General features: G+C 43.8%; 1 protein-coding gene across 1 annotated transcript in view; it reads right to left on the reverse strand.

Annotated features, from left to right (window-relative positions):
- The window catches only part of ERG (ETS transcription factor ERG), a gene marked incomplete at its 5' end in the record, with an annotated part of 256,726 nt that extends 230,777 nt beyond the window's left edge, over window positions 1-25,949 (reverse strand). The window contains one exon of the mRNA XM_081029840.1: window positions 25,594-25,949. The remainder of the gene's footprint in view (window positions 1-25,593) is intronic.
- Window positions 25,950-27,217: the final 1,268 nt, after the last annotated feature.

Here is a 27,217-nt window from a genome sequence, read left to right on the forward strand (position 1 = left end):
ACTTATTGGGCTTTTATGAACAATTTTATTTGAACAAAGGGCTCCTCAGCTAAAAATTGGGGGTAAAAAAAAAAACAGACATCTGGTTTCTTTTCCCTGAAGGTATTTGCTCAAGCCAAGGAATGAAGCACCTGTGGGTGAGAAGCAGATGAAAGCTGGAAATATAAAAACTTGAGGGCACCTTTTTTTCATTTTGAAGGGGATTATCGAGAAAGGAAGATGCGTTGGCTCCTGTAAACCCATCCACTCTGTCATCCCCCTCCTTGGCTCATGGCTGCAATTCTGCAGGATGTCATCCAGAAAGTTCCTCTTCCATTCCATAGTCTAAAGGGAGAAAGAATTCTACCTGGCCCCCATGTTGTGAGGGATGGGTGGGCACTGTCTGGGCTATCTCCCTACTCAGAACAAAGCACATGTGTAAACACATTATAATTTACATACAAGAATCATGGACACTTAAGTTATAAGAGACTTTAAATGAAGAGGGAAATAAAGCCAACGAGGGAAAAGATATTCTGGAATGTTATGCAATGGCAGGCAGATTTGGGATCCAAAGCTGGTCCTGCTGAAGACAATCTATTCTAAACGAAGGTACAGATGAAGACCCAGCAGCCTCTCTCTGTTTGCTCTTCAGAGTACAAAACATCTCAAATTCCTTGCCTTCCCGGACTTCACAGTCTCCTGGAAGGTGCGTATGCTTGTCTACATGTTCATGTCTGTGTACATGTCATTATGATGTCTGTGTGTCTTTCTGTTGAAGCTCACAGAAGAAAATGACCTACCTGCAAACTGGAAAATGGAACCTGTCTGAATAAAGAAATGCTTGATTCGGAACTTAAGGATAAAGACGTTGTGGTATATATACACAATGCAATACTATTCAGCAGTAAGAAAAGATGAAATAGTGCCATTTGTGAAAACATGGATAGATCTTGAGATTATTATGCTAAGTGAAATAAGTCAGACAGAAAAAGTCAAGAACCACATGATTTCACTTACATGTGGGATATAAAACTGAAAGCAGCAAAGGAACAAGACAAAAAAGAAACAAAAACTCATAGACACAGACAATAGTTTAGTGGTTACCAGAGGGTAAGGGGGGCGGGAGGTGGTAGATGAGGGTAAAAGGGATCAAATATATGGTGATGGAAGGAGAACTGACTCTGGGTGGTGAGCACACAATGTGACGTATAGAAGATGTATTACAGAATTGATAATCAAAACTTGGATGTTCCAAAAAGTCTTCCTATTTATTTGGACTCAGCTTTTTGAAAGATGCCATGTGTAGAAGAAAGAACCCACACAGTGGCACAGACTTTGCACTACTATTTATATGTCCTTAGAAAGCGACTTAACATCCCTGAGCTTCAGTTCCTCAATTTAAAATGAGGATAAAAATGTCCATCTTGTAAGGTTGTTATCACAATACCCTAATGTATACAGGGACGTAAGAAATAGCAGCGAACATTATATTAATATCATTAACGATTTTAATTAGTAATATTATTAATAATGGTGATAGAAGACTTTTAAATAATTCCCTTGTTCTTAACTGACTACACTATCAACCTAATGTGGTGACTCACTGACTTGTTTTGCACTCAGTTGTATATTCCGCATGTTTCTTTTTTTATCTGTGGTGTTATTAGTTTGCATTGTGTCTCTTCACAGATTGTGTGTGTGTGTGTGTGTGTGTGTGTGCACAAATGTGTGAGTGTTCCAAAAGGGGTTCCCACTTGCCCATTAGAAAATTTCTTCTGAAATCCATATAATAAAAGCAAGACATTCGATACTGCAAAGATGTTAATTGAGTGGATTCAAAACCAGCAGAGTTCTCAATATATTTATACCCATGAATACAACTTCCTAAGCAGATCAGAGAAATGAGGTCTAAATGCTAAAGGATGGAACATGTCACACCCAACTTTAGAAATGCTGGGCAGGGTGGGGGAGGGGTGATCTGGGGACAGGAGCTTGGCTCATGGAACTGTTCAGAAAGAAAAACCCATGTGGCATCTGAGGCCTCCCAACACGGGGAGGAGAGGTCTAGAGGCTGCAGAAAACACCCCCATCCCTCCTTCAGAATGGTGCCATGATCCAGGTCTCAGCCTCTGGATGGGCCAGCCTGCGTCCCATCTCCAGCTGAGCCACTTCTCCCCATCGGACCTTGGGTGAGTCACCCAATGATTCTAAGCCTCAGGGTCCTGCTTTGTGAGTTGGGGATAATGGGTCTTCCCCCATTGGTTTGTTGTGAGGATTACGTAAGTTAACACAGATAATGCCTGTCACATCAGCACTCTATAAATGTTGGCTTTAATGAGATCGCGTTATCATTTTGCATGGATCTAGTCCTTCCCATTCACCACTGTTGTAGTCCGTGGTAAAATGTAGCCCTCATATATGAAGACTTGCAACTTATTTCATCTCTGAAACAGAACAGGTCCCTTTTTAAAATGGCAGATTGAACCCATGAGCTTACCTCTAAAACAGTACCACAAAAAGTAGAAACCCAGAGGGACAAAGAGAAGAGGAAACAACAGCCTGTGGGAGAAATCCACAAAGTTTGGAAGATGAGAAGCCGATGGGTGAGTGGCAGCTGATGGAGGGGACTTCTGTGCCAGTGGAAGAAGTAGCCAGTACAGGGGAAATATTCACACCATGGACCCCAGAGAGGTTCAGACATCTGAGGGCCCAGGGGGCAGAAGAGCAAGGAGAAGGATGGGACTGGAAAGTGAGTGTGTATAAAAGTTGGTATAAGGACCGATTCAAGTGGTGCCCACCCCATCCCCTTCTGACCCCCCCGAAGCTAGGTAACGGTTGATCTGTGCCCTGGCAGGTAAGTAGAGGTCCCCTCTCCAGAGATATTGGGGACCCCAGGCCCTGCAGAGTGTGGGGATGAGACACTGCACCGAAAAGGAGAATTAATGAAGGTGAGCCACCCGCCCCCAAGGATCTTCTCTCTGCTGACTCTCGGAACACTGTAGCCCAGCTCTAACAACCCACCCTCATTCTACTGCCCTCCCATGGCTCAGGACTACAGGGGTCTTCCTGAAGATACTGACCAGCCGCAAAGAAAGTTGCAGAGATGGCCACTGGTTTTTTTCCCAATGCCATAGTCAGGCCCCTACCCCCGTCATGGCACACACTCTAGCCAATAACACATGGGCACATGGTCAGAACCTAATAAATTGTTCTAAATATAAAAAGCATCCAAGGACTAACAGACATGAGGAAAGCTTCCAACCTGAGAGACAATGACCAAAAATCAACACAAACAAAGCAAGAACAACAAGAAAACTTAAAGCAAAAAGAGATGTCAGGAAGCAAAAAAAAAACCAAAAATTAATCTCAAAAAAAACTACCATGAAGATCCTAGAGATAAGAACAGATACTGCATCCAGTAATAAAAAAAAAAAAAAAAAAAAAAAAAAAAAAAAAAGATGCTGGAAAAAAGTCAGAGGTTTAATTTAATTACTAAGAATTCCAAGAACAGAGCACATTAAAAAAAAGAAAGAAAGAAAGAACAGAAAAACAGGGGAAATTATCAAAGAAAGATTATAGGAAAATTTCCCACAAATGAAGAGTATGAACCTTTAGACAGAAAGCATCCACTGAGCACCCGACACAATAAAAGTAAGAAGACCCTCATCAAGGCACATCACTGTGAATTTCAGGCCACCAAGAATAAAAAAAACCTAAGTGTTCTGAGAGATGGAAGGGGAGCCAGGATGCATTGAGCTTCTCCACAACAACAGTAAGAACCAGAAGTCAACAAAGCATCACTTTCCAGGTCGTGAGGGAAATGATGCTCAATGAGAATTCAATGTCCAGGCAAACCTCCAACCTGAGACCAAGAATGAGGTTGAAGGGATGATGCTGAGACAGTGAGTCCAGCACAAGAGCGCCCCAGGGTGCCAATGGACGAAGATGGCGGGTCCACAGCACACCTGGAAGCAGCCAGTTCAACTGGAGCCTGAGAGCACAGGACTCGCATGAGTCTTCCTCCTCCCTCCTGCAAAAACCTGGAAGATCGCCGAAGAGGAGATGCCAGTCCTGAGCGAAGTTTGGGGATGAGGATCTTATTGATAAGTCCAGAGAAAAAGGCACCACTCCCGTCCCAGTTACTAAGTTGAGGAAAAGTCACGATGTGATCACAGCACACCACATGGCTCACGTCTACATAACAGTTACACAGTTACAATAATGTTAGAAGGGAACCCTAATTTCACCGACATTGTTGTTTAACTACATTGGAAGGATGGAGAAACAGGAGGTGGAAGGAGGGGACTTGAGCTAACTTCTCATCTTCCTTAATCGAAAACTGATAGTGTCCAAACTGGAAACTCACGAAGGAGCGTCACGAGCCCACAACTTACAAACACGGAGGTAAGTGACAAGGACAGCTAAGAGGACAGGTATTTTTCATTATGAGCCCAGAAATACTATTTGATTTTGAAAACTATGCATATGCACTATTTTGACAAAAATAACAATTAAATAAGTGATGAAATATGTAGGGACCCAAGAGTGACTAAAGAATGGATGAATGTGTCGCAGATTTCTCAGGAAGGCAGGAGTCTAGAGGAGGCACAAAGCTTGGTCCTACGGGACTGTCACCCGCCCATTGTCAGGGCTGTGGCATCTGCCCCATGGGCTGACCGACACCGTGGGGAGAAAGGGGCACCAAACACACTCCTATTCATTATTTAGTAACCTGCTCCCTTGTTTATTTAGGTCATGTTGCAATACAAAAACTCTAAGCAAAAGCCAAATAGCTCAGTATAGTTATTTGGTATTGCACACACCTCTTCCCCAAATCCACACGCACATTTTTCAACTTTCATCATTAGTTTAAAAAACAAAAACAAAGAAAACACTCTGAATGGTCACTTGGCAGTATATTTCAAAACATGAAAGACACACACCCTTGATCTCACAACCCCCTCCAGGAATGTACCCTAGTCTTTGGTAAACTACAGGGAAATCCGCAACAGTGATCTTCAACCTTAAGAGCATGTGAGAATACTGATTCCTGGGCCTCGCCCCCAAGAGAACCGGAATTTATTTGTCTGTGATGGGGCCTGAACATCTGTGTTCTGCAGCCAGGATGAAGAACGTCTGGTTTCTAACAAACAAAACTGGAAACAGCCTAAGCACTCCACTGAGAGAACTGATTAAATCCATCATGATAAAGCCATACCATGAAATCCTACACAGCCTTAAAACACTGTGGCAGGAAACAAGATATTTCATGAAGCATATTTATTGACATGGACAAACACTTACAGTGTGCTGTTAAGTTACAAAACAGATTATTAAAGTGTATATGCAATATAATCCAAGTTGGAGGGGAAAATGTATATAAAAGAATTGCCACTATTCTGGAATTAAATGCATCATTGTCGACAGCTATAATGTCTAAGTGTGGAAAGACTTAAATATTTTTTGCTTATCTGTATATTCTAATACTTCGACAATGAGCAAAGTATTATATACATTATCCTCTAAACTTCAAAAATGCTTAGACATGTCATTTGTCAGTTTTAACTATTTTAACACTGTATAGATTTCAGCTCATGCCACACCCATGTTCCAACTAATAAACCGATATACACAGACTCACCCAAACTCTCACCAGTGGTTTTTCAGGGCACATTCTTCCTGCCAAATCTCCAGGGTGAAAGCACAACTTTCCCATGGGTGTCATCTTTCCTTTGTAGGTAACAAAGTTGGGCGCCCTCAAACCCAGAATATCCTTCTAACTCTATTGCATCCACTGACCTTCTGAATTCACCTTCACGAGTGTCTCTGGGATGAGAAGAGAGCTGTTATTATTGTAATAATATCAGAAAGCCAGCCACTGGATTTGTGACTGCAAGGACGACAAGGAGGAAGTCACAAACACACGGCCCCATCCCCCACATTCCTGCCTTCCTAAACCAGTCAGCACCACTGGTGGAAGGCGTCGGGGCATGGAAGAGGGGAGATGAAGGAAGAACTGATTCTAACAGACACTCAGAGTACGGGAGTGTGTTCCTAAGGAGCTTCCAACATGAGGAAGAGGTTGAGTTACAGATCACAAAGTATGAAACTCCAGGAGGATGCAGCCCCTTGTGTTCTCAGCAAACATGGCAGAGGTGCCATCGCTTTCATCCTTCACCTTACCCATCCTGGTGCATATTCCTGTCTCAGTGCCCCTTCCCTATTCTTTACATCAAAAGTTATCCACTGAAAAGAACCAAGTAAGCTGCAGAGTTTTAAATAGCTACGAGGTGTGATCAAAACATATGGTGAATGTTTAAATTTAAAAAAATGTATTACAGTACAAGACACATTGTCATTAATCCCCTTCAAAATACTCTCCCTCGCTTCAAACACACTTATCCCATCGTTCTTGCCACTTCCTGAAGCAGTTCTGGAAGGCCTCTTTTGTGAGTGTCTTTAGTTGCGCTGTTGTGGCTGCCTCGACGTCCTACATCGATTGAAAATGTTTACCTTTCATGGTCCTTTTGACTTTGGGGAAGAGCCAGAAGTCACACGGTGCCAGATCTGATGAATAAGCTGGATGAGGATACACCATAATGTTTTTATTTGGCAGAAATTGCCATACCAGAAGCAATGCATGACATGGAGCCTTTTTACTGTGATCAAAACATACGGTGAATGCTGCTGCCGAGTGCCATCCAACGCAAAAGTAGGGCTCTTCAATATGGGAAGTGGCACATCAAACCTCGGTAACAAGTTTCAACTTGTTCGGTGCAGTCAGTTGGGTGAGAGCTATGGTTGAGAGAAGGTGTGCTTTTAAAGTGTGCCATAAATCATCCTCCATCATGACAATGCTCCGTGTCACACATCACTTCGGGTACGGAAATTTCTGTCAAACAAAAACATTACGGTGTGTCCTCATCCACCTTATTCACTGGATCTGGTACTGTGTGACTTCTGGTTCTTCCCCAAAGTCAAAGTGATTCAGGTCATTGAGGCAGCCACGGCAGCACAACTAAAGACACTCATGAAAGAGGACTTCCAGAACTGCTTCAGAAAGTGGCAAGAATGATGGGATAAGTGGGTTCGAAGTGAGGGGGAGTACTTTGAGGGGGATTAATGGCAATGTGTCTTTTACTGTAAAAAATTTTTATTTATTTAAACATTCACCATATTGTTTGATCACACCCTCTATCTTCAGAAGTTTTTGACATTTAAGATAAAAACAATCAGGGAATTAAGGCCAAACTCCAAATATGTAAGAAAAAGGCTTTAACATATGGCATAGCATGAACAGCCTGCTTCCCAGGTCCAGCCTCTTGACACCTAGTAGCAACCAGGACACTGGAGCAAGCAGAAAATCTAAAATTAGGTTTTACTACCTATAATGGAGGATTTATAGGATGGTTTAATTGGTAGCCGCAGGATTAAAACCTGAAGTGGGGAAACAAAATCATCTTTCTGGATGTCCCAGTGAGCCCGCATGCATTCCATGAACTTTTCTTACAGCCAGTGGAGGAACATCTCTGCAGGGGGACAGAGTGCAAACGTAATCCTTCCTTCTTCTAACCCTGACACACGCCAGAGTCAACAACACGGTAGACCTTGGTCCTTTTATTTAAAAGGCAAAATGGTTTCTTATATAAGAAGAGGTCTTCAGCCTACACCCAGAAACTCAGATGTTCTGAAGAACATAAGAACCCATTCAATTCAGTCATCTCCAGAAATACCCCAGATCACAACACTCAAAAGGTCAGAAGAAGATTCAACTCAACCATGCATGTGTTGACTCTAAGGAGGAATATACCTGCCAAAAAGGATTCCTTCCAGTTAACTGGGCCCAAATTTATAATCAGAGTCTAGCAGCCATTATTTACAGGGGGCCTGTGACATATGCTGCATTTCAGGGAAAAGCTACAGATTGAGCTGCTCAGCCACCTGCACTGCTTTCCTGCCATCTGAGCTGAACCTTACAAAGGAGTTCCTGGAATCCTATTTAGACTAATGGGCTGAGACCTGCCCCATCCAATCAAAGCTGCACAGCTATACCCTCATTTACATCTTTACTGACCAATCAGAGCAACTAGATAATGACCAATCAGAACATGCAATTCTGACCAATCAGGACAGTGTTATTTGGACCCATCAAACTGTGATTTGGATCCATTTGTGTAAAAATGGAGCAATCAGAGACCAGAGCTCTCTATGTTCCCAGGCTTCCCCTTTTGGGGGGGGGGCACATTTTCCATTTCCTCCAGAGGCTGTTCCCAGGTTTGCAAATTGTTCACCTAAATAAAGTCTCTTCTTTTTCTGCACCCATATTGGGGACTCCTGTTGGCATTGGATTGGTGGCAGCGACATTTTGTTGATGAATTCATCGGTCTGCACCTTGTCATCTTCAGTGCTGGCAAAATCATTTGAAAATCTTTCCAGTACCATGTGTGGTCAATGCAGAGATTAAATTGTATGTTTATGTGAACTCCACGTGTTCAGAGAGATTTCAAGTAAATATGAGGGGGGAAAAAAAGGCTTGAGAGGTATGTTGGCTGGTGGCATGGAGCAGGGTAAAACTCTGTCCTCTGCAGGGGGTGACTCATAGCTAAGTGCTCACAGAAACCACCCAGTGCCAGAGTTGTGGAAAGCCAGGGTCCCAAGGGACTAGAGTGTCCCTGCTCACCCATTTCCCTTTTCATCCCACTCTCTCAACAAATGTTAGTGGACTCAACCATCTTCCCTAGAAGGGTCTTTGCAGCCACACTCCCTCCCCTCTCCAGGCGGCAGCCCTGGATCCATATGGATTCAGATGCCAACATAAATAAAGGCCAAGCCAGAAAGAGGAATGGCAGCAAAGCAGGGCTTGACTGGCTTCTTGACTCCAGTGAAAAATGTGCCTCCATTTATTAGGGTGGCATTCTGCCTGCAAATCAATGTGACAATATTCTTACTAAGTTGAAGAATCCCCTCAAAAGAAGCTTCTAATTATTACTACACACTACAACAAGATGGAAAGACACCTTTGCTTTGAAAAATCGCATTTTCTTAAAGGGGATTTCAACTTTCCAAGAATGAAAGCACCTTTCCTAGGTCCCTACTGTCTTAGGAAGGCTTCCGTTTAGGTTATGGCTACTTAGCCCCCTGGAGCCTTCCTGCACGCTGACTGCAGGTGCCATGGTCTGCAGACGATTAGCATGTCACATGGTCTTTTTCTACCTGAGTAATTAGCCATAGAGTAAAATCCAGTATTACTGGGGTTCTCCTCGGATTTCTTTGAATGTCTAAGTGGTCTTAGGAAGAGACAACTTATCCTGAGTTCTAGGCTCTGATGATGAGATTATCACAATATTTATAGAATTACTGTAAACACCGTAATCTGTGTAATAGATTATATGTACAAGATGTGATAAAAAAAGAAACACAACAAAACATGGTGAATGCTGCTGCTGAGTGCCATCCAATGAAAAGGGAGGGATTTCCAATATGGGAAGTGGCACGTTAAACCTTAGTAACAGTGTGTGACAAGTTTCAATTTGTTTGGTGCAGTCAGTTGGGCGTGAGCTATGGTTGAGAGAACGTGTGTTTTAAAGTGTACCGTAAATCATGGATCACAAACAATGCACAAAATTTTGTTTCAAATTGCAAAAAGGTGCTAAAGAAACACACAAAATGTTAAAATTAGTTTATGGTGACCATGATCTGGCACTGTGTGACTTCTGGCTCTTCCCCAAAGTCAAAATGACCATAAAAGGTAAACTTTTTGAATCAATTCAGGACATCGAGGTAGCTATGACAGCACAACTAAAGACATTCACGAAAGAGGACTTCCAGAACTGCTTCAGAAAGTGGCAAGAATGATGGGATAAGTGTGTTCAAGGCAAGAAGAAGTATTTTGAGGTGGATTCATGGCAAGGTGTCTTTTACTGTAATAATTTCTTATTTAAACATTCACTGTACTTTTTATCACAACTTGTATATATATAATCTATGTAATAGATTAGATAGATATATGTAAAATATGTAATAGCTTCCATGGATTAAGAGATTAGCAGGAGGGAAATGCCACACACAAAAAAAATCATATGAAATAAAATTGAGCTAAGCAGTGACACAACTCTGAAATGGCCCCGGAAACTAAATGGTGTTTGACATACACTTTTTCTGGATACAGACATGGACTTAATGTCACCATTGACCCTGGTTGGTCAAGATCATCAGTGTTTTCTAAATCCTTAGCCTGTTTCGTAGTCAACAGTCCCAACTATTAAGTTCAAAGGGAATTTCCCAGAAAGGGCAGAGCAAACTGTCAACTGTAGCGGTAGAAGAGCAAACACACAGCTCGCAATAGAAATAAATGCAATATAAATATTTAGGCAGACATTGTGGTATGTCATCTAATCTGACCCTATTATCAAAAATAAATAAATAAACAACACTGTGATTTTACTTCTATGGCATCCACTCTGAGAGCAGTCATAGTTTGAAGAGGTATTTTTAGTGATTTTTAAGGGCAAGCACTCATTCACTTCCAAAACTGTGCTCCATGTGACTGTGACACAGCACTTGGGTGGATTCTCCTACTTGGTTTTCAAAGTTCTGATGGTGGATCACCACAGACTCAAACTAACGTCCGTAAGAAATCAAAACGACACAATTTCAAAAGATGAAGAAGAGGGAAAAGGCTGAGGAAGAAAGAGAGCGTTCATAAATAACATTACTTGAAGTTAAGCACCTCTTAAAATGCAGAAAACAGACAAAAAGAAGGGAAGAAAATGTGCTTTTACCTTCCAAATACGGGGCACAGATGGTGACAGGAGGGGAAGAAAGAGGGGCTAGGCTCTGGGGCTAAGAGAAGCAGTGGACCAGATAACCACTTAAATCTCCTGCCCGAGATAGAAATAGATTTCCTTACGATGTTCCGGAAAGACGTATACTACCAGAAAATATGAAGGGGACCAAAGTTTAGCCACCATATGCTGTTTGGGATACTGATTTATGCTGGTTATTAAGAAACAAAGACTCAGAAAGAAGCTTCGGTCCCCACCCATTACCTGACTAAAAGAATTCGGACAGAAAAACCTGCTGAAAGAAGGGGAACATCACCTCAGCATCATTACATAAACTAAATGGCAGACAGGAAGAGCTCTAGCAAAGCCTGCTTGTTGAACTTCCCTCTGTGTCCCACTGTTTCTGGGTGGCCCGGCAAGAATTTATTTACGAAATGTTTGCTCTTTCTCATCTACCTGTAATCTATCTGCTTTCCCTTTGAAATCCCAGACCCCTGCCTGCCTCTCCTTAGTCCAGAACGGCATATAAACCTCAACTGACCAATGCATCTTCAGGTCTCATATTTTTATGGCACGCCCGCATGCACATCCGTAACAAATTTTGAACATTTTCTCCCGTTAATCTGTGTCATGTTAATTTGATCATTACGCCAGGCAGAAGAACTTAGAAAGGTGGGAGGAAGATAATTTTTCTGACCCTCACAATATCCTAGCATTTCCTAGACCACGAGCTGGAGGTAAGCATCTAAAATAAAACTTAATCTTTGTGTCTTCCGCACTCACAGTAACCTGATTTATCATTTGATTTTTCCTATAAGATAAGGGCCTCTGCCACCCCATTACTCACTTTGAGAACTAGAGGATTTGCTAAGACTGTTGGTGACGACAGACACTCCAACACAACATGAGATTTTTACCAAAGGGCTCTAGGTTCACAGCCCACATTTCTTTCTCTTCCTAGGAATCCGGCGTACTTTTTCCTATTTTCAGTCTCGCTGGGTCACTTCTAGTAACTGTGCTTGAGCAGACCCTGTCAGCTCCAGGGCGTGGGCGAGCAGCTCAGACTCTGCCTCACAGAACACTCACCCTCCATCTCTGAGTCAGTTGCCTTTTAATGGAAATACTATTCAGTGATCATTTTCATAAAAATTTGTGCTGGCGCAGTTTTGTTGCTCTTGACACTGGCCCAAGTGTTTTTCTCTTCTGATTGATTTTCGGTTGAACCTCAGCGTGTCTTTTTTGGTTGTTTATTTTTTAATACATTTTCCATTTTTACTGGAGGGGAAACGTTAGAGCCAATGTGATCCAGCTGCACCCAATCAGCGACACAACCTGCATGTATACAGCCAAGATGATGGGGAAAACGCCGCCTGCGGAAGCCCAGGGCTGCTCCCGCCCAGACCGAAAGCAAAGGCAGCCTTCCCAGTGGCAAACACAGGGACCACTGTCCCTCTCTTGGGGACTTGTGTTTGCAACTTGGGTGTTTCAGCAGACCATCTGACCTCGTGCACCCTAAGTCTAATAAGTTCTCTACCACCTTTTCTCCTGTGGAAAGAGTGCGGTCAGCCACTTTGCATGTTTAATGGCACCCTTTGAGAAACACACAGGGCGCTCTCAATTGCTTGTCGCTTTGTCCCTGTCAGTTTCCAGGCCATACTCTACACAAAGATCAGAACATAATGATAATGCCCTGGCTTACTCTGGATTTCCTGCCCTCCTTCAAACCTTTCTAAGACCTTGGCCTGGCATCTGCCATTTTCTTCTCTTAAACAGTCAGAATCTCTTTGAAGTTAAGCATCCGCTCTGTGTATTTCAGCCGTGCACCCCGTAGGAGGCTAAGATTGGTTCTTGGAGGATGAGAAAACATCTTACTCTGTTTACGTATAAAGCACAGAGTTACCTAAATGTAGGTATACATATGTGTATAATATAAAATACATAAACAGATATACAGTATACCTGTGGTATTAAATTTTAATGTGGGAAGAGGGGTAACTAGAAAAAAAATTTTCTGAAAAGACTCCTCAGGGGGTTGGTCATGAAAAAAATGTTGAAACACACTAATTAAAGCCAAGGGTAACTGCATCACAAAATAGTGTTACTTCTTGCTGTGTTAGCACCAAAGCATGGGTACGTCAGTGATACGTAAATACTAAGACTGCTGTTTATCCCAAGCTGATTAGGATATCCCCACAATCATTTCTATAAGCTGGAAACTGGAAGAATTACGCTGCACTGATTATACTCTTTAACCAACAATTCACATACATATATGTTACCACCTGTTTTAAAAACCAATGCGTGTCGAGCACAAGAAACAAAGCCAAAATATGAAAAAAGGAAAGAAATAAAGAATACTCTGAGGCAAACGAAGCAGATGACTGTACCTGTCTGCAAACAGCAACCTAGTTTTCAATGCCTGTGAAGGAAAGCGTCCTCAGGACATCTTGTCATACCATAGTAAGTATTCAATGCAACAATCATCCTTGCCTCGCCTCAGTCTATTACTAAGTTTGCTTATTCCAAAAAGGAAACATCCATTTAACTTTCTCAAATGACATGCAAGTCTTATTTTCACGTGCTTGGAGCAAAGACCAAAGAAGCATATTTGATCTGGCTTCCTTCGCCAGAGAAAACGGTAACTCATTCTGATCCTTATTTCTACTTCTTTCATCATCTGGGTTGAGGCCAAATATATTCCCAACCCTTCGGAGAGGTAGCCTGCATTTCCAACAGGGCCATCTGTGATGCTGCTGCTCCTTTTCCTGGCCTGCACCGGCCATGCCCTTGACGGAAAAAGAAATAGAATCGTTTTACTCATGATCTCAGAGTTTACCTACACCAGCATCAGAGGTGAATTCATAGAGGTGAGCATAGAGCACAGACAGTTAAGTACAGTATGTTTTCTGTCCTAAAAATCCAGGCTAGGGCAGACTCATGAATAATTATCAGTTATTAGGAAGTGTGCGAAAATCCCCACTGTCTTATAAAGATTGCATGGCGCTCATCGAATCTCCTTAAGGCCTCTGTTTCCCTCTGCTCCGCGGAGGTCCCTGGACCTGACTCCTAACTTCCAGGGCCAAAGAACGCAGGCACCTGCCTCCAGCAAATCCACTCCGATTCCCCCTCATTCCCAGACACAAATTTCCATGAAAACCAGACACAGGACAGAAAGCAAGGGCAGACTATTCCAAAATCACTTCAGATCTGCAGCCTGATTTCATTACATTCGCTGGCTTGTTTCTTTTAGTCCCCGCGTGTATTCACGGCAGGTGAAACCTCACTGACAGTGGCATTTCAAAACTCTGCAGTCCATATGCTTCAGGAAATAAGAGCAGTGCCGGAGGGAGAGGGGATAGGCCTGCAGAGGGAGATGTGGGAATTCAGAGATCAGGAGGAAGAGGAAAACACTTAGCAATGCTGAGATTCCTTGACAAGGTGACTCTACAGGGTGGCATTTGTCATATCGCTTAATCCACCCAACACATCTCTACAGCATGAAAGTTGTTCAGCCTGAAGGGGAAAAAGCTTCTACAGTTGTCATTACTGGTGATCCTAGTTTGACTAAATAGAGCATTGCCAGAAGCACATTCTGGCCGTTTCGTACCCACAAACACTGGACGGGAGCAGCTGGAGGGGAATCCATTTGTTGCAGCGGTCGGCAGCCCTTTGGGTTCCTGTCACCTTCACTCCACTACAGTTGAGAGCTGCACCTGAGAGCTGACAATCCTGCATTTAGCAGTTTGTCTCCGAGGTCCTCCTTGATGTTGTGGCAAATCGTAAGGACATTAACCTTCCCTGAGGAGCCACAGACCGCCAGCCTCAGGTGCCGGCTGGCGGCGATGACACGGCGTTTCCTCCAAGGCTCTCAGCACATGTGGCTCTTCCATCCATGTGGTCTCGTGTTCCTTCTGTGTTTAGACCACTTGCCTCTCACATTCTCATATTTACACATGTTCACTGAACGCAACCCCAAGTGAATTACTTAGGAAGTCTTAATGTGCTGCAGACTTCTGAAACATAATTTAGACTTTAAATTAAATTTGTTCTCCCATGGGAGACTGGGAGGCAGAACGCAGCGTGCAGCCTCAGTAGAACTCAAACAGAAGTTCAGGTACCTCTGAAAGGATCCCACCTGGTGGCCAGCGCTCATGGAGGACGAAACAGGACTCCACTGAAAAATTCAACTTGAGAGCAGCAGAGCCTACTGTGCACAAAAGAAATGTTCATACATTTTTGTTTGTCCCTGGAAGGCCTACAACCCGAGATATATAATGATATAGGACTAGAACACACAGCCATGCTCCTTAGTTTTGAAGTTTTGGGGTTTTTTTGTTTTGTTTTTTTTTTAATAAATCACAGTATTCTTTGTCCCTCAACGTTTGATGGCTGATAACTGCACTGAATTAGCTGTTAAATTTGATACGGCAATTTGAGTTGAGAAAAGCCACACATATTTGATTTAACACAGTTTCGTTTTTTTTTTTTACAGTAAGCACTGCCCACGGGGAAAAATAAACCAGAACAAAGAGAGTGGAATTCCCTTATCGTGCACTAGTGATAATGAAAGCAAACTACCAGGAAGCACGGGCAAGGGGTTTGCTGCAGACCAGGCACTGAACTGAAAATAAACTTCTTATTCAGGGAAATAAGTAAGAACCTTAGTAAGAAATACATAAGAATGAGTAAGAATTAAATCAACTCGACCGTGTGCATATAGTAAAAGGGTCAGTGGCACATTCCACACAGTACATCGATCGTCACAAGTGGCGTATGAGTGATCGACGGACTTTGTGAGACTTTGCCATGAACTTCAGGGTTGCATACGCAGAGAAACGCCCGTGTGGGATGCATGTGCCATTACCAAACTGTGTGGATATGCTCTCTTAGAAGCTAATGCTGCGGCCATCCATCTGACTGATATTCTTTCTTTCTCTGGGGTGCTAGCCCCTCAAGAATGCAGTCCGTCGAAATAATAAATTGTATTATTCTCAAGAAACTGTCCACATGCTTGGGTTGTTTTTTTGTTGTTGTTAAATGGGCAGAGGACCTGAAGAGACATTTCTCCAAAGAGGACATACAAATGGCAAACAGACATATGAAAAAATGCTCAACATCACTAATCATCAGAGAAATGCAAATAAAAACCACAATGAGGTATCACCTCACCCCAGTCATAATGGCTTTCATCAACAAGACAAATAGTAACAAGTTTTGGAGAGGCTGTGGAGAAAAAGGAGCCCTCATACACTGTTGGTGGGAATGCAGACTGGTGCAGCCGCTATGGAAGGCAGTGTGGAGGTTCCTCAAAAAATTAAGAATAGAATTACCATACGACCCAGCAATCCCTCTCCTGGGTATCTACCCAAAGAATTTGAAATCATTTATACATAAAGACACGTGTGCTCCAATGTTCATTGCAGCTCTGTTTATGGTGGCCAAGACATGGAAACAACCAAAATGTCCTTCGATAGATGAATGGATAAAGAAGTTGTGGTATATATACACAATGGAATACTATTCGGCAGTAAGAAAAGATGATATAGGAACATTTGTGACAACATGGATGGATCTTGAGAGTATAATGCTAAGCGAAATAAGTCAGACAGAAAAAGCAGAGAACCCTATGATTTCACTGATATGTGGTATATAAACCAAAAACAACAAAAGAACAAGACAAACAAATAAAGAAAATCTCAGACACAGACAATAATTTAGTGGTTACCAGAGGGGAAGGGGGGTGGGGGGAGGGAGATGAGGGTAAGGGGGATCAAATATATGGTGATGGAAGGAGAACTGACTCTGGGTGGTAAACACACAATGGCATTTAGATGATGTAATACAGAATTGTACACCTGAAATCTATGTAACTTTACTAACAATTGTCACCCCAATAAACTTTAAATAAAAAAGAAAGAAAATGTCCACATGCAAAATAGGAAATGTGCCATGATGCCAGGATTACCTTTAAATGGGGAAACATGCAAATAAGATTTTTATGCATGATTCCAACGAAAGCAGCACTATTTGTTACCAGGCGTACAGAGTTTCAGTCTGAAAGCAGGGATTTTATTTTGCCTTTTAAAAGCGTGAAGTGAGTCATCAGAAAATCATATACACATATTCCCTCCAATGTGGAAACTGCAGATTTAGTACTGAGCATGGCACGCTAGCTTCAATTCTTTCCTGCGATCATATCTGGTTTCATGGTGATATTTTGGGTGATACTGCCAAAGGAGACACAAAAATTCTATTCCTGTGACCAAGCTATACAGCAGACTTCATGGTTACTAATGCTATCAAATCTGAACTCTTACGCTTATGCTGAACTGTCTAAACCTAACTGTCCAGCACGGCAGCCACCAGACACACATGACTACTGAGCACTTGAAATGCGGTCAGTCTGCTGCTGTAAGTGTAGGTACACACTGGTTTCCAAGACTTAATATAGACAAAAAGCATGTAAACTATCTCACCAATATTTTTATATTAATTATATTTGAAATGACAATGTCTTGGACATGTGTTAATGAACTAGATTATTAAAATGAACTTTATCTGTTTCTCTTTTTTAAGGTGGCTACTAGAAAATGTAAAACTAGACATGACACTCACATTCTATGTCCTTGGCTCAGGCTCTGTGTCACCCTCCTCCCTTCTTGTCACTTGTGGGTCCTCTGTTATGGTCAGGAGGACTCCAGATGGCAGAGTCCAGCCATGGATTTCAGAGTCAGTCTGCCCGGTTCCGATTCTGCTCTGGCTCTTACTGTCTGTGTAAGTCTGGGCTTAGCACACCTGAGCCTCTTTGCCATTCAGGAAAATCGGGGCAGCGAGGGCCCCTCCTTCAAAGAGCTTCGGCGAGGATGACCTGTGACAACATGTACCCCATGCCTGTGCCATCTCAGGAAGTCAGTGTCAATGACCATCCTCCAAACATGACGTTCTCCCTTCCCCTTTGCAAGATTGCTTTATTCCCTACCTTTCAACTTCACACTTAGGTTCCTGAAATTGGTGATTAGATTGGTCCCTCCAAAACCCAGGCGGGTTGGGCAGCTCCCGCACCACACGACCCACCTCCTAGGTAACACTTCCAACACTCCACGCGCCTGACGGCCGACCCTCCTGCCCATGCCACCTCCGCTCCCCGGCCTGTCCAGATCCAGCAGACAGAATGGCACGGCTTTAGTGCCTCACCCTTCGGGAAACATTTTCTGATCTCCCTGTGGTACAGTTCAGATCCCTTTTTTGATCGTATGATTCTTATGAGATGGACTATTTTATTTATACTCTACCTTGTTCCAAAAAAAAGATGTAAAGTGATCTATAAAGATATATACAATATAACAAGGTTTTTTTAAAAAATTCAGAAGCAGATGCAAAATACTAACAATGAGGCTAAAGAGATGCAAGAACAGAAACAGGAGCTAAGAATGCGGAGGTCCGTGGGTCGTACACACACGCTGGAGCTGGAGCACAGACAGGCCTCTGTGGGGCGACATCCACCCAAATGCCCAATCACTGCTGAGGCGCAGACTACAAGCGCCCTCCCATGAGCCCTAAAGGGAGAGGGGGCTGTGTGATGGGATAATAAGCCTGCCCAACAGCGGTCCTAGAACAAGCCCAGGGTGTGGCATGCGTGGGTCTCTGTGATGGCCCCCAACATAGCACATCAGAGCACTGGATATAGAAGCCCCTAGGGGCCAGTGCCTCCATCACTGTACAGTGTAGGGTCCTGGCTCACGGTCACATTGGCTGCTCTGAGCAGGTTGCCCCACTGAATGAGCCACTTCTGTTAGCATACACACTCACCCCCTTTCTAGATTCACCCTTTCTAGATGTCATGGCATAGGCACTCACTCCCTTTCTAGATTTTGGCTCCCTGAAGACAGGATCTTGCAGTCCATCCAAGACGCCCTGCCAGTCACCGTGCCATTCCCCATACTGCACTTTCTAGTCTCTCTTCCTTGAACTGGCCCAGGACGCCCTCCTCCACTAGAGTCCTGAACCTTCACAACCTGGGTCGGCTCTGACCACAGACCAATCGCTGCCTATCCTGCATCCCAGGGCATGCATGCCACTCGCCCTGCATTAATCTCCCCCGTGGGTATTTATCCCAAGAACACTGCAGAATGAATGCTATCAGCTCTTTGGAGTGAAAAGGGCTGCAGTTTTGTTTACATGTTGTCAATACAACTCGTTGAAAAGAGGATAATTCAGGCAGGCTGCTAACTGCTGGCATCAGACAGGTGGCCAGGCACGCTCCATACAGGAATGTTCTGACTTTTCCCATTAAAGTCGCAGTTGTGTTTCAAATCTCCAGTAGATATATGGCCAGTGTCTTAACAGTCCCTAATTAATCCATGTTCCCCTTCTCTCTCTTAAGACAGTGCTCTCATTCAATACGTGATCAATAAATTTTGATTGAGAAATGTGTTTCCAGGTTGCTTAAAATAAAGAAAGAAAATTTAAGATGATTTCATGCTTAATTTTTGCAAAGAAAAAAATTATACTGATGCTAAATGGAGTTACAAATGTGATCTTAATACGCTCACAAACAAAATCCTTCTCTGTCTAGCGCTAGCTAGTTTACTGTGGGTTCTACATACTTATGGGATAATTTTATTGACTCACCTCTGGTTTTGCAATTTGGGTACGGAGTACTTAGGAGAAATTATGCTTGTGGGATGTTCTATTTAATTACCTGTATGTACAAGTCTTAAATAAATCAAACTTCATCATGAGATGGGGTTATAAGACTCATCAAGACTGACACGACTTCAGCTACAAAATGCTCTCTGCTTCTATAGCAGGGTCTTTTGGTGGGGTTTCAGAACTTGGGAGTAAATACTAGTAATGTGCTGATTGAAATCCCTTCTCCACAAAGGACTTGCAGTATTTCCTGGAAATGATCCCTGTTTTCATTATTTTTATTTTAGCACTCCATCCTGAAGTAATTTCACTGCCAGGGTCAAACAGACTAGGAAGTACTTTTCGATACTGAAGCAAATCTTCCCTCTCCTTTTGCTTATTCTGTTGTCCTGCTACCGTAAGTTTAAATGCTATGCAGTTACAGTCCCCAATCTGTAAATACGGCAGCAGGCTCATATCAACTTTGTGAGGTGGGCTCTAGTTTTGATGAGAATCCATTCAACATGTAAGATCTTCTTAGCATGTTCCTAAGCCAGCCCTTGGTTTCTTTTCAACATGTTTTTACCTCGTTTCCTAATCAAAGAAACCTCAGTTATTTAGGACACTTCATTAAAAGGCTTACGTTGAGATTGTACGTGTGAGTGGTTTGTATTTCCAAACATTTCATTTTACTACTTCAGTGATCACTTATACTGTGCTTAGATCTACATATGTCCGTGTAAGATTCCTGAAATGTACCTTATTCACTCCTGGGCTCCACAGTTTTACCTGTCTACCCTACCAGGCTCCTCAAGCAGCTCCTTATGGCAGCTCCTTTCAATATCTTCTCAGGAGCCTAGGATCACGGTTCACTCCAGCTTGCAGCCAAGTCCGAAACCTCAGGGGCACACAGGAAGAACAGCACTTTACCCATCCTCAATTTCAATTGACTTATTATATTAAGGCAATGGGCAATTAACAGAATAAGAGCTTGGGTTTCTCCTACTGTTGCAAAGAATACAGAGCCTCGTGTCCCCCTGTAGCTCAGACAGAAAGGAGACCACCACCGGTTAATCCAGTTCCACCATGCAGCCAGCACAGGACTGCATACCCACTACGACTTCTTTGAGGTGGCTACACACACACTCCTGCCCCCAGTGCAGAAAAATGTGCACACTCCGATTCCATCTTTCTTTCACTTTATAACTTGAATGACATTATTAAGCCCCAAGAATGCATAACATACCCACTCCATCAGTGAGAAAATGAATCTTCCCACTAAAATCTGAGAGTCCATCAACGGAAATATGACAGTGGTCCATCACCAACACGCCTTAGCTCCTTTGCAGCCCTGCACTCAAACTGAGGTGCCAACACACTTCTCCACTTTTCAATAAAGATTTGGGGACCTTTGCCAAAACCAACCCTTAATCAAGTGAAAATAACGGTTTCCTGTTTTAAAAAAAACAAAAAAAACAAAAAAAAAACCATCGTAGATGTACCTGTTTTCTTTCCTATTCATTGGAGGGAGGTTTTTCTCCCCCTGCAGTGTGCTTTCCAGGGGGACTCACTATTAGAATAATATTACTCCTAAAAGGAATTCCGTATGAGATACCAGCACGTGTGAAAATCTCATTCTCACTAAAACAAATCAAAATCATACGGTATGTTTTAAAAGGAGGCAGTTACAGATCCAGGTTTTAAAATCCTTTAGACATGCTACCCATTTTTCCTAGATCAGATCTCACTTCTAGTTCTCTAGACTTAACATTTACAAAGTGACAAATTCATTCAAAAGGCCTATTTTACACACTTTCAGGATATTTCAGTCTTCACACACTGCCATTTTCAAATAGGAAAAGTCACATAACCAAACTTCCTTTGCACACACTTACGAACATGCATTGAAAGGTAACCGAACCCCTCACTTTCATTGTTAAATTACTGTTTCTCATACACAATCAGGATCTTCCAGATTATGACATGTCACTGTAAAAATAGAAGAACTTAAAAGTTACTTTAAATCTAAAACTTAGACCCAGTGCTCCATTTTTAGACACACCCTTTAATTTCTTGGTGTTGTCTACATCTTACACTTAAATTTAGGAAAGTAATTTTAGATCACCAGCCTTCACCACCTTCTCAAGATTTGCAATGTTACAAATACGAACTATCCAATCCTCTCTCTTTGAAATACTAAAATGTTTAAAATAGAAGATAACATTTAGGGGTGCGGGAATTTCCCCCTGGCTATTCTGAAAAACTGGTTCCCATGATAGTCCAGCCATTGGAAATTCCTGTTTATCTACAGAATAATTGTTTTGAATAACCAAAAGTGAGAAAGCGTATATTGACAACACATAATGTACAATTAATTAATTGACTGCTAATAATAAGCCAACGGAGGGTGCAAAGTAGGACCAACAAGAATGTCGTTAGGAACATCACGACAGACCTCCTGTGTCCGCACCACCAATCATTGCAGTGACTTTCAAAGCCCCCCCAAAACTCCAACTCACCCTGCCACTACCAGGGATCAAAATTATCTGAGCTTGTGTACAAAATATTTGAATACCTCCTTTGTGCCAGCTTGTTTTTTCTCACAAATGCTACTCCAAAGGGTTTCATAGTTTCAAGTTCAAGGTGTGGATCATAAACAAAAGCTGTACTTTGAAGGACCACACTCCCCAGGAATGCCCAAACATCCTTACACACTGGAGAAAGAAAATCGGACCCCTCTGGCATTCTCCTCCTCAACAGAAAAGCTTGCCTGGGAAGCAAAGGGCGATGAACTAGGAGGTGACAAAGAGACCTGCATTTAGATGGATCAACTTCCAACTTAACCTGAAAACTGACACAAAGCATCCAAAAGCTGGGATTCTGCTGCAATGACTTACTTCTGATTTAAGCTACCTTGACCACATCTGGCTCTACAGACTCCAAAAGTCTCATTAGAAACATGTAGGTGTCTCTATGTCAACACCTCCTGCAGAGAGTTCTAAGAAATAGCTGACAGCACTGATATTTATTCAACATGACAATGTCCCCCCACCACTCCGTATCATATGACTGATGATGACCTGCTATCATTTTTCACTGGGAAATAGGAAAAGATTTTAGAAACATTAGCTCCTCTGTCTTGTGAAGAAATAAATCCCCCTTTTATTATTTTTTGTTGCTTAGGGATAGCTAACAAGAAAAAAAACAGAGCCAATATTAACTTTAGAAAAAACATGTTGAAAGTGTTCTATTACTTACAATATGAGATATGATATATTCCATACAGGCAGCACATATAACATTTTAGAATACTGTGTAAGTTAAAAATCAATATTGACATCTTTCAGAGATGCTTTACTTCTTACTTTTACAACTGGCATTCCACTGGGATCTTAGCCCTTACCACAAATAAAATATCTGTTTTTATGAGATCAGCAATTCAACAAGATTTTTCTTTAATACCAAAACAAAACATGAGAAGTGTGTATGGGCGGGTAGGGATATTTACACACAGATGTACAAGCAGCCCCATTGCGTAATCCATTCAATGTTAAACACTAATTTTCAAGTTTGCCGAAAGAAAGCACAACAGATTAAATTTTCAAGAAGTCATCATGATATAATCGATAGATGTAAAATTATGTACCACAATTCTACCCTGACTTTTTAAAAATAATATGAAATAATTATAAAGTGTTAGAACAGAAAAGAAATTGAAATTTTACGACTAATAACTCAAGAGATAAAGTACTCATTTACCAGCCTAGGGTAATTTCCAAAAGTCATTGACTCAAATTGAAGCTAGGGTTACTCACCGGCAAGCAGCATTTGTGGCGTTTGCAGCTCTCAGAAAACCTTTCTTTAGAATTACAAAGCGTTACTTATTGACCACAAGTTTGCATAGCTCATCCTATTTCCACTAGAATTGTAATTTCAATGGTACGATTAGTTCATTCATTACTTGACAGGCAGTGACTTCACTTAACTGGTTGAGTTTTTACATAATTTCTATTGCCTGGTCTTCCCACTGATGAAGGAGCCGGCACAAGCTGATGCCAGCAGGGCAAGGGTTAATCCCAGGAATGTGACAGTTCTGCTGGTGATAAGGTGGGGGGAGCTGAGGCCGTTCAAGGGCTCTGAACTACTTGAAGAGAATAAAAATACTCAAAAATAGTCAGTGGTAAATAAACTCTATGCCCTGTTATGTTATCCTGGGAAGAATAAAACAGGCTTGTTGTTTTTACGCACATTGAAAGTTTTCTGCACTACAGAAGCTACAGAAACGTGAGTGTGAAATCTGCGGCACACATGAATATGTTCTTTTGAAGGATGAACCAAATTGTTATATAAACGAAAAGTTGTATTAAATCCACATCTGCATTAAAATTGTTTATCCAGTTTGTCGGGCAGTTTAGTCTGCTAGTAATAAACCTAATTCTTTGTGCTTAAAAATATGAAAGATAATTCTATGCAGTACGTTTTGGAAAACGTCTATACAATGTATAATAGCGATAAGTGGTGGACGGATTTTAAACAAAAACCAAGAAAGCAAGCTGATTAAAAAAAAATGACAGGCTACATTTTTAAACACGTGAAGTTTTCCAATTAAGGCGGAACACTGGAAGTACTATATAAACGTAACAGCTGCAGGCTGAGGTGTCAGAAGGTGAAGACACACAGACAGACCGGGAGGGGGACGAGTAACGAGACGCGGCGGGGTTAGGAGCGCGCGGCCAGGGCGCCGTCGGAGCGCCTTTCCACGCGCGGAAGAGCCAGGCGGACAGTGACAACCAAGCCCACACCTGGTCTCTTCTTTCAGCCAAGCGTGGGCTTTAATTCAACCCCTATTTCCCCTCCAAACAAAAACGAACAAAACCTTTTGCGCGGTGCCCCGGGTTGGGCCCCCGAGGTTTGCTCTCCCGACCGTCGCCAACTTCGGGGCGCCTGTTCCCCCCCAGGCGTCCCCGACCACGCGTGTTCCGGGCCCCCGGCACCGGCGAGCCACCCCTCCTGGCGTCGCACGCCCCACCTGTCCCGGAGCCGTCGGAGGAGCCCCCCACTCGCTGCCACCATCCCCGCCGCCGCCGCCAGCGCGGGACCCGGCCGGGCGCGCGGGGCGCGGGACTTACCCGCAGGCGAGCGCCGCCGTCGGGGAGGGCGTGTCCCGCCGTGTGGCCCGCGCGGGTCCGTGCCCGTGCGTGTCCGCGCGTGTCCGTGCCCGTGCGCGCCGAGCCGGCCGCACTGACTCCCGGGCGCCGACGGGCTCAGCCCGTGGCGTGGGCGCCGCTCGGGGAGGCCCCGGCGCCCGCCAATCGCGGAGCAGGGCGGCCGCCCCGACGCGCGACTCGCGATCCCGGAGTGCGCGCCGGGGGCGGGGCGGGGGGGCGCGGGCGTGCGTGTCCACGGCGCGTGGGTGGGAGCGCGCGTGTGGCCAGGTGCGCGTGGGTTCTCGTGGGCGCGCGTGTCCGTGCGCGCGCCCTCGGGCCGGGGAGCGCGGGCGGGTCTGGGAGCCGCTCCGCGGAGGGGGAGGGGGAGGGGGAGGGGGAGGGGGAGGGGGAGGGGGAGGGGGAGGAGCGGAGCCGCGACGACGGGAGCGCCGGGCCGGCGGGAGAGGGACCGGGACGCGCCTCCGGGAGCAGCGAGCAGCGAGGACCGGGAGCAGGCGAGGAGGGGCGGGCGGCGACGGGGACAGGACCGGGAGGGGGCGACGCAGCGGAGGGGCTGGGTCCTCCCGACGCGGGGTCGCCAGCAAGGAGAAGTAGCTTTTCCCCCGCCTCAGCCGTTACAGGCATGAAAAAGAATAAAAGTTAAAACTGGTTGCTGCAGAAGTTCAAAACGACCCCGCCTGCCTCGGTGCCGTTCGTTTCCACGTTGCCCGGGGCTCATGAAGAAGACGCGCGCCGCCCAGGTGCCGCCGCTTCCGTGCGGAGTCCCCGCGCGTCCCCAGCGCAGCGTTGGGACAGGACCCCGGGGCTCGGGAGCAGCGGGCTGCGGTCGCGAGGAAGCCAGGACGCTGAGAAGAGACCCGGGCCTGAGGGACCGACGCGGTGACAGCAGTCGTGTGAGAATAGTGTCCCCAAGAAATGGCCTCCAAACGGAGGAGCCGCGAGGTTCGGCTTATGGACCTTGGGGGCACTGTGCTAAGCCCCTCCCGATGGTTTAGTTTAAAAATGAATGCTGACATCGAAATCGCGCTTACCTGAGTGCCGCTTCTCTTCACTCATGTCCCGCGGGGACCGTCACGACAGTCCCTACGCGGATCGCCAGGAACCCATCTGAGAGCGTCCTCTTGCACACTCTCCCCTTTCTGACCAAGTGAAAACTACTCATGTCCCTCCCTCTCCAAATTTTAACAGCCAAGAATTTCAGCAAACAGCCAGAAAGAAAGCTAAGTCCCACCACCCCAAGGGAAGGGAGGGAATAAGCACTCCTTTAATTTGAAAAATAATAATTAAAACTCCCTCAACTTTTAAGGCCGGGCAGCACAATCTATTAATTGGTCGCTATTAACATGCAGTTTTATTGACCATAGCACACAGAAGTCTGATTGTGAAGGAGGAGTGTTTTCAATGAAAGTGGAGTTATTTTAGCTGCAGACGTGTTTACATTTCTGTGGTTTAGTCTATAACTTTCTCTTTTTCTTGCTTCAGAATTCTGCTCCATGAAGCAAAGCCCTTAGCTCCCAGACATTCCAAAAAGTCTGCCAAAATAATAGAAAAAAAAAAGAGAGAGGGAAGAAAAAACACACAGAGACCCCCAAGTCTGGGTCAGGCTCAGGGTTGTAAGTGGGTATCTTAGGTATGCCCCCTTCCCACACACTTTCCAGTTTAAAAAAAAAAAAAAAAGCCTTCAGAGCTCCATTTCCTGTTTGCTGGGGAAAAAATAAAATGGGTCTAAGCAGCTGAGTTTAGAAATTGCTTTCTCCAGGACCTATAGATTCACAGAGGGTCTTTAACCCTAAAGGTGCCAAAATGGGCTCATTCATTTGAGAATCAAACATTACACACTCTCCAAGGAAGTGCTTCTCTTTTAAATGAACAACCTTCATGAAAGTACAAATGGATTCCTGGGAAATTTCTTGAACAAAGAGGTACACCATAGTTGATCAGACACAAGCCCACTTCTCCAAAGAAGCCCAAGAGATGATGATACCAATAAATACAAATACTGAGAACAGAGTGCAGCCTTCTAACAAGCATGCATCCTTTTCTGTCTGAGGTTATAGTGCAAAAAGCAGAATGGTATTAAAAGGTGCACATTTGGTCACAGGGTCATGCCAGTGTATGCAATCTGTGCTAGAGTCACCATTTGCAAAATTGATTCCTTTGAATTGCTTCCGAGTCACCCAGAAGTCACAATGTTGCAGTTCACATGCTCTGAAAAATATAGTCAACCTGCCTGTCTCCTTAAGTTGCATGTTTTGGTTCCTTTTCTCTCTAACTGTTCGCCAAATATTCCAGATCCAAGAAACCTCACTGTATTTTGAAATCTTCTTCTTAGCCACTAATTTCCAAAACTCGCCACAGGAGCCCTTAACATTTCAGGGGGTGATTTAAAGTATACAGATACATTCTCAACATGTTCGATGGTATCAGCCTTCCCTGGGCAATGACTGCTTTATCTATGTACTACCTTACCCTAGCAACGTTTCTCGATCATCAGGAGCACCTAATATTGTAATAACATAGCACAGTACTGAGAACAACATTATGTGTGCTGACAAAAGAGCATGTTTTATGAATTTAACAGTAGAAAGAGCATGATTTCAACAATCCAAGTTACCACCATTGCGAAGAGAAAAAAATGAGTTCAGAAAAACCACA

Source organism: Rhinolophus hipposideros (genome assembly GCF_964194185.1).
Source record: "Rhinolophus hipposideros genome assembly, chromosome: 2".
Classification (NCBI taxonomy): domain Eukaryota; kingdom Metazoa; phylum Chordata; class Mammalia; order Chiroptera; family Rhinolophidae; genus Rhinolophus; species Rhinolophus hipposideros.